The sequence below is a fragment of the Alligator sinensis genome, unplaced genomic scaffold, assembly GCF_000455745.1.
Source record: "Alligator sinensis unplaced genomic scaffold, ASM45574v1 scaffold453_1, whole genome shotgun sequence".
Taxonomy (NCBI): domain Eukaryota; kingdom Metazoa; phylum Chordata; order Crocodylia; family Alligatoridae; genus Alligator; species Alligator sinensis.
The window spans coordinates 18,762-26,233 of record NW_005842485.1 but is presented as its reverse complement, the minus strand read 5'-3'; the positions used below and the strand labels follow the sequence as shown (position 1 = coordinate 26,233).

General features: G+C 50.7%; 1 protein-coding gene across 1 annotated transcript in view; it reads right to left on the bottom strand.

The window, feature by feature from the left end:
- Window positions 1-7,472, bottom strand: part of SLC4A5 (solute carrier family 4 member 5) — a 60,749-nt gene that overhangs the window by 51,437 nt on the left and 1,840 nt on the right. The gene's annotated exons all lie outside the window — the stretch shown is intronic.

Here is a 7,472-nt window from a genome sequence, read left to right as displayed (position 1 = left end):
CAGGAAGCTCAGAGTTTGCTGGAGTGAATGGTTGAAGGGCACTGGGAACTGCATTCAGAGCTTCTACCTTTGCCAGCACATAAGGGGACATATAGGGAAGCCTGATCTCTTGCTGCCTATGCAGGCAGAGCTGGTTTTGCAGCTGAACAGAGACTTGGGTATCTGAAATCTCTCACCAGCAGTACATCCCCCTAAAGAAACAAGATGCTGCAGCTCCTCCCATGGAGGAGAACGCTGTCCCTTTGTTTTGCCCTTTGCATGGGACTGAAGCATGAGGTTCTGCCGAGGTAATTAGGACTTTTGCCCTAGTAAGGGCTGCCATAGCCAATGACCACAATCCATAGCACAGGAAGTCCCTACCAGATGTGCACCCCCTGCTCAGGGGTCAATTAGCCCAAAGTTTCTGTTTTGGAAACGCATCTTTTTTCCCTCCTTGCTAACATTGAAAGAGGTGGGATTTATGTATTTGCCCATCCTCTCTTAATCATCTGTCAGGGCTTGCTCTCTTTCCTTCTCAGCCTTCTCTGCCTCTCTTGTCCTTGGAAAGGAAGAGAAATGCTGAAAGAAAAGAAAAGTAACTCTTTTGTTCTTCCTGTGGCAGTGTTCCTACCTCCCCTGAGGCTCAAGCTTTGGGAGAAAAGCCTGACACTCTTGTCGTAACAAATTACCTTTTATTTCCCACCAAGCATCTCAGGAAGGAACAGGGAGACAGTTATTGACCTGCCGCCTCTGAGTCAGCTTCAGGCTGTAGCCGCAGCCTGTCACCCTGAGACACAGACAGAGATCTCTGCAGCGCAGGATATTTCTAATTACTGACAGCCGGTTTGCTTCCTTTGATTTCTTTGGCCTGAGTGTCTCTAACGCAGCCCCCCTTGCCACGTGCAGGGGGAAGGGATGAAGGAGGCAGTATTATCTGCCCGACTGGCTGCTTGCTCTTTGAACCAGCTCGCTGGATTTTCTCTTAAATCTCGGCGTGTTCACATGCTTTTAGAGCTCTTGGCAGCACACACTGCAGCTGGCAGCAGGCCGCGCCATGCTCTCCTGCCGCTGATGCAAGTGTGAAGTTAGGAAGGAAAGCCATTTCAGTTGGGCTAGGAGAGAGATGTCCTTGGGGGCTGGATGCTGTGCTGGACTCCACCATTATAATGCTGCAGGAGACAGCGCACATCCCCACTCTTGGATTGTAGGTCCACGAAAGCCTATTACATGTGTCTGGCCTGACTTTCAGCACAACTTAGGTCTGGGCATGTCACCTGGGGGAGATGCCAAAAGGGTTCTTCCCTCCTGCATAGGAGCATCAGGAGGAACTTGCACTCCTGCTTGCAAGCAACAACTTTGACCTGCTTGGACTAACTGAAACCTGTTGGGACCTTACTCACGGTTGGGCAGTAGGCATTGAGGGCTACAGGTTGTACAGATGGGATAGAGTGGGGAAAAAAGGGCGGGGGTGTTGCTCTCTATGTTAATGAACAATATACATCCTCTATAATTAAGATGGGATCAGAAGAGGGCCAAACTGAGGTACTGTGGGTCAGGATACAAGCGGGTCATGTGTGGGGGGGGGACTTGGTAGTGGAGGTCTACTATAGACTGCCACACCAGGAGGATAAGCTAGACCTGGAATTCTCTGGATAGCAACAAGAGGCCGTAGGGTCAAGAGATATGGTTGCCATGGGTGACCTAAACTACCCAGACATCTGCTGGGAGGAGCAGTAAGCCAGGTATAACCACTCACATAAGTTCTTAACCTGCATACAGGACCTCCACCTAATGCAGGAGGTATACAATCCCACTAGGGGAAATGCCTTGCTGGACTTGGTGCTGACTATAGGGGATGATCTGGTGGGGGATCTGCAGGTACAAGGTAACCTAGGGGATAGTGACCATCAATTGATTGAATTCACTATCTGGCGAAGGGTGGGTAAACTAACCAGCAGGGCTGAAGTGCTAGACTTCAGAAAGCCTAATTCAGTGTGCTCAGGAGATTAGTTAGAGGTGTTAAAGCTCAAGAGCACTGGCGAAATGGGGGTCCAGGAAAGGTGGTTGTTCCTCAAGGGAGCGATCCTCTGGGCGCAGAAGGAGACAATCCCATTGTGCATAAAAGGGGGCAAAGAGGCCAAGAAGGCCTCTTGGCTGAGCAGGGAAGTCCAGGAAAGCCTAAGGGCAAAGAAAGAGGTATACAGGCTGTGGAAACGGGGTAGCTACCAAGGAGGAGTATATCGCTGGCTCGCACTTGCAGGGAATCAGGAAAGCGAAAGCAGGATTAGAATTTAGGCTGGCGACAAAAATTAAGGACAAAAAAAAAGTCCTTCTACAGGTATCCAGGGAGCAATAGGAAGGTGCAGGGTAGCATAGGACCACTGCAGGACAAACTAGGGCAATTGGTGACAGAGATGGAGGACAAAGCTGAGCCCTTCAGTGAGTTCTTTGCATCTGTATTCCTAGACATAGACCAAGACAAATCTCCCAATTGGATCATAGATAGACATAGGAGGGACACCAGCCCACCAACTGTTCGCAGAGACTTAGTGAAGGGGCACTTGGAGGGGCTGGATATGTTCAAATCAGCAGGCCTGGATGAGCTTCATTCAAGGGTGCTGAACGAATTGGCCAATGTCATAACAGAGCCGCTGGCATGGGTGTTTGAGCACTCATGGTTCTCTGGTCAGGTCCCAGAGGACTGGAAAAGGGCCAGTGTGTTCCCTATTTTTAAGAAGGGGAGGAAGGAAGAACTGGGAAACTATAGGCCAGTTAGTCTCACCTCTATCTTTGGGAAAACTCTGGAACAAATCATGAAGGATCACATTTGGGGGAGCCCAGTAGGGGAAATAATGCTGAAGGGAAATCAGCACGGATTCATTGCAGGTAGATCCTACCCGACTAACCTTGTTTCTTTTTATGACCAGGTCACAAAATGCTTAAACACAGGAGTCACATACTTAGATTTTAAGAAGGCCTTTGATATAGTATCTCATTCTGTTATTGTAAATAAATGGACAGGCTGTGATGTAGATGATTACACGGTCAGGTGGGTGGCAAATTGGCTTAGGGGGTCACACCCAGAAAGTGGTGGTGGATGGGTCGATATCAACCTGGAAAGATGTAGGCAGTGGAGTCCCGCAAGGCTTCGTCCTTGGACCGGTGCTATTCAATGTCTTCATCAGTGACTTGGACGAGGGCGTAGAGAGCACTCTAAGTTTGCAGATGATATCAAATTATGGGGCAAAGTTAACACACCAGAGGGCAGGGAACAGATCCAGGAAGATCTGGACAGGTTGCAAAAATGGGCAGAACAAAATAGAATGCAGTTCAACAAAGACAAGTGCAAGACCACCAACACACTTACAGGCTGGGGGATGACCTTCTCAGCAGCACATCAGCAGAAAGGGATCTTGGAGTCGTAGCTGACTCCAAGATGAACATGAGCCGTCAATGTGACAAAGTGATCAACAAGGCTAACCACACTCTATCATGCATTAGCAGATGCATGACAAACAGGTCCAGGGAGGTGATGCTTCCCCTTTATGCGGCACTGGTCAGGCCGCAGTTGGAGTACTGCATCCAGTTCTGGGCGCTGCACTTCAAGAGGGATGTGGATAACCTTGAGAGGGTTCAGAGGAGGGCCGCTTGTATGGTCAGAGGCCTGCAGGCAAGGCCCTACAAGGAGAGACTGAGGGACCTAGACCTCTTCAGCCTTTGCAAAAAACACCAGACTCTTTTTATAGACAGGTGGCATAAAAATGCTATGTAACAAGGGTCAAGTATTGAGGATGTCACTTTCAAAGAAGCCAAAGGGCGTTAGACACTCGAGTCTGACTGGGAAAGGAAAGAATAAATGAACGGAGGAAACGAACAAACATGAAGCACAATCCTGGAGTCAGCAGCACCTCATTGCCCACCCAGTCTCTTCCCCTCTTGCCCTTCGCTTCACTTGATAGTGTTTGGTTCAATCTTGTAAAAACTCCTGCTCCTTTCCCAGTCTAACAGAGCTCCCGCTACTATCATCTACTTTATCTCTTGTTCCCCCAGGTGCCTAGCTAGGTAATATGTGCCCAAGGATAAGAGCTTCAAGAAAGGCACGGAGAGGATTGCTGGGGTTGGGTGGGTATTTTTCCTTTTCTCCTATTGCTGAGCTCCTGAAGTGAGATTTCAACCGTCGGCATATCGGTTTCCTTGGCCACAGCATAGGTTTAATGCCTCGTTGGGCTGTTGCTTTCTCCCCAGGTGTCACGAGCTAATCCAGGTATGAAAATGCCTTTGTTCACAGGACCCCACTGCTTGTGGGCTGAAAGCAAAGCTAAAAATGGCACACAAGAAACAGGACTAATTAAACTGATGGGTGAGAAAAAGGACTGTTCCTGTTGTAGCCAAGCATGCTGCTGTTTTTCCCACTGCAGAATCAGGTGAAGCAGGATTCATAACAGCCACAAAAGAAAAGGATGTCCGCCACATTAGAGTTCAGCCTGCTTTGCTACTTAAGACCCTTAAGCCACTCCACCAGGGCTAAGGCTCTGTTGTCAAGCACTTATCGCACTTCATAGGCTTGGATTGCTTGTTATTAATAATTTAATACCTAAATTATAGCGCTGCCCTGAGGTTCTGCTTAGAACTGGTGGTCTGCGGTACTAGGAACTGTACAAACAACAAGACTGATACAACCCCAGCCTCAGAGACACAACCCCAGGAAGTATATTTTAGAATCACTCCAGCAAAGAGGAAATCTGAAGTAAAAGCAATGCCCTGATGGCTCAGTGATGCTAGAACCAAGAGGCACGCAGACCCATGAATGGTGGGGATGTGCTCATGGACCAGGACAAGTCCACGGTCAGTCAATAAAGTTCAAACTATGCACATGATGCTGCACTGTTGCATGGTGCCTTCACTGGGAGAGTCCAAGAAGGGACTGGGAGCCCAGCATGCCATGTCCACTGGGCACGCACATGAAACAGAAATGTCCACTCTCTCTGACCCGGGATGCTCTGATGGCACCAGAGCAAAGGTGCTTCCTCTGAGGAAGAGGCAAGCAAAGGAACAGACCTCCCCACAGGACTGGTGGTGGTGTTTGTGCAGCAGGGAATGTTTTCATGTGGCAGAACAGTAACTGCTGCGACTATACGCACATAAATCTACTGACCTCTCAAAGGACATAGGGCCGAATGCTGCATCAGCACAAGTTTGGCTCTGATTTCAAGAGTGATATTTAGCTGCTATGCTTGCATATGTGAGGGAGGAATCTGCCTGGTGTTGGCGGGGAGAGGGGTAGGGAGACAACAGATCCTTTGCTAAACAGGAGAGGAGGACAGCCGCACTGCAGAGGGGAGTGGGTGGGTGGTGGGGCTCAGTTTTCCGTGCCCATAGCTATAGGGATGTGTCTTTGGTGGTGTCTCTCTCTTTGGCTGGGCACCGTTTCTGTTCTGCCTCTCTATGGCTGACTGATGTCGAAAAGGACTCTCCTGCATCCTAGCTCTGCTGCTGATGCTGTCGCCCTTGCACCGTGCAGACACTGAGCTAATGACTCACAAATCATCTCAGACGGGGACCCGTTGTGGCTGACCCACTACATCACCCCTTGCTTTCTTACAGCCAGTTTTGTTAAATTGTCTTTTCTCTCCCTTATGTTGTGGGGGTGAGGTGGCTTTGGCTCAAGTAAATCAGGAGCAGGAGGACAGGGTTTGGGGGATGAGATCACACCAGCTCATACCACACTTTTGGCCAGACAGATGGAGTCCCTTGTAAGAGAAAGCAGCCTGCACGTCTGAGATGGAAGACTTTTCATTTCAGACTTGCAGCCTGCTTTCTCTTGGCGTAGCCCAGCCAAGGACTGGGGAGGCCAGAGGTCAATCCTCTGCTCCGCCACACTGCTCGAGTGACCCTGGGAAAGTCCCTTAGAGACATCCACTGTACGATAGGGTTAATAGCCTGACTGGAACTCAGACAGGTGGCGCACAGGTAATGCTGAGGTGCTTTGATGCTATGAGGGTTGCACGAAACCCAAGAGACATGGCTTAACTTTGTCACTGGCATGCTAGAAGCCTGCTTCCACTTTGACTGCACTTGTGGAAAGGAAGCTGTCAGTTGTGGGAGACAGACAAAGGGGAACATTTAGCTCGGCAGGAGGGTTTTCCTTCCCCTGCCAGCTTAAGGTCTAAGCTGATCTGTCTATGCGTAACACAGACTTTCTGCACCACGCCTTTGCCAGGATGCCGAGACCACTGCTTTCCCCTCGCTCACCGTGCACCTCGTCATTCAATACTGTGCAATGGAAGGTCTTAAGATCATTTTTCAGGTCTCTTCCTCCTCTTGAATCTTAATCGCATTGTTTCCCCAGACCCGAACAAAGAGCCATTTGCTAAACCAACATCGCTAGGACCTCCTGGACCATCAATGCCAGGAAGGGGCTGGAGGGAATTCTTGGGATTTATTCACCTGGGGGATTTGCCTTTCCTGTGAAGCAAACAAAGGTGACCTCAGCCTTGGCTGTAGTTTTGGGGACAGCATGGATTTTACCCCTACCCCTCATTTGGGAAACCTGAGGACACCATCCAGCCTCTTCATGGAAGGCATCAGATGTCCCGTTCCTAGCCTGTTTTATGGCAATTTATTTCTGAACATGGATCCTGGGCCACAAGACTGCCCCCACCCCTTTGTCACCTTTCAAGGAGCTCTGACATGGCGTTCTTGTGCGGCTTTGAGATCTCAGCCTTCTTGAAATATCCTTCCTGGAACGCTCCCTCAATTTATCTCAGCCTTCTTGAAATATCCTTCCTGGAACCCTCCCTCACTTTCCTCCTTGCAGCCACTGGCTGCCTCATGGGACAATGTATTAGGAGAGGCTGAGAACTATTTGCTTGTCTAATAAGGCTTTTTGCACACTGTGGCAGAGCACAGGGTGTCTCTGCCACTTTAAGGGCCTGGAGCTGTCAGCCTCCAGGTGCCTGATGAGGGCAGCCATTTTGAGGCCTAGGCCGCCTATATAAATAAGGCAGTTTGGCTGCTGGAGGGAGGCAGCAACATTGCCTGGCCGAAGGGCTACTGTGAACAACCCGGAGGTAAGGGGGAGCTGCAAGGGGACGGTAAGGAGGCTCCTGGTCCTGGGCATGACCTGGAACTGCACCCTGCCAGGAGTGGGTGGTCTGGTGGGGCTCTCAGTGGCGCGGGAGCCCCCAGGAAATGCCAGGCCAGTGATCACCCCGGTGAAAGGCGGGTCGGGGCGCCTTAACCCCTAGCTCCCACCACCACCGGGTGGGTAACCCTATGTTGGAGGGGCCCAGAGGGCGGACCCCGAGAGAGTGCATGGAGTACAGGCGTGGTGCTGCGGTTGACCCTGAGAGGACAGGGAAGTAGTGGCATGGTGAGGGCTGGGGGCCCACCGCAAGGGACGCCCAAGAGCCGGGGGCCTGGGGTCCTGACTGGCCTGGAGGTGGGCCAGGGCCAGGTAGGCGACGGTCCCGGGGGAACCAACCCCGAGAGGG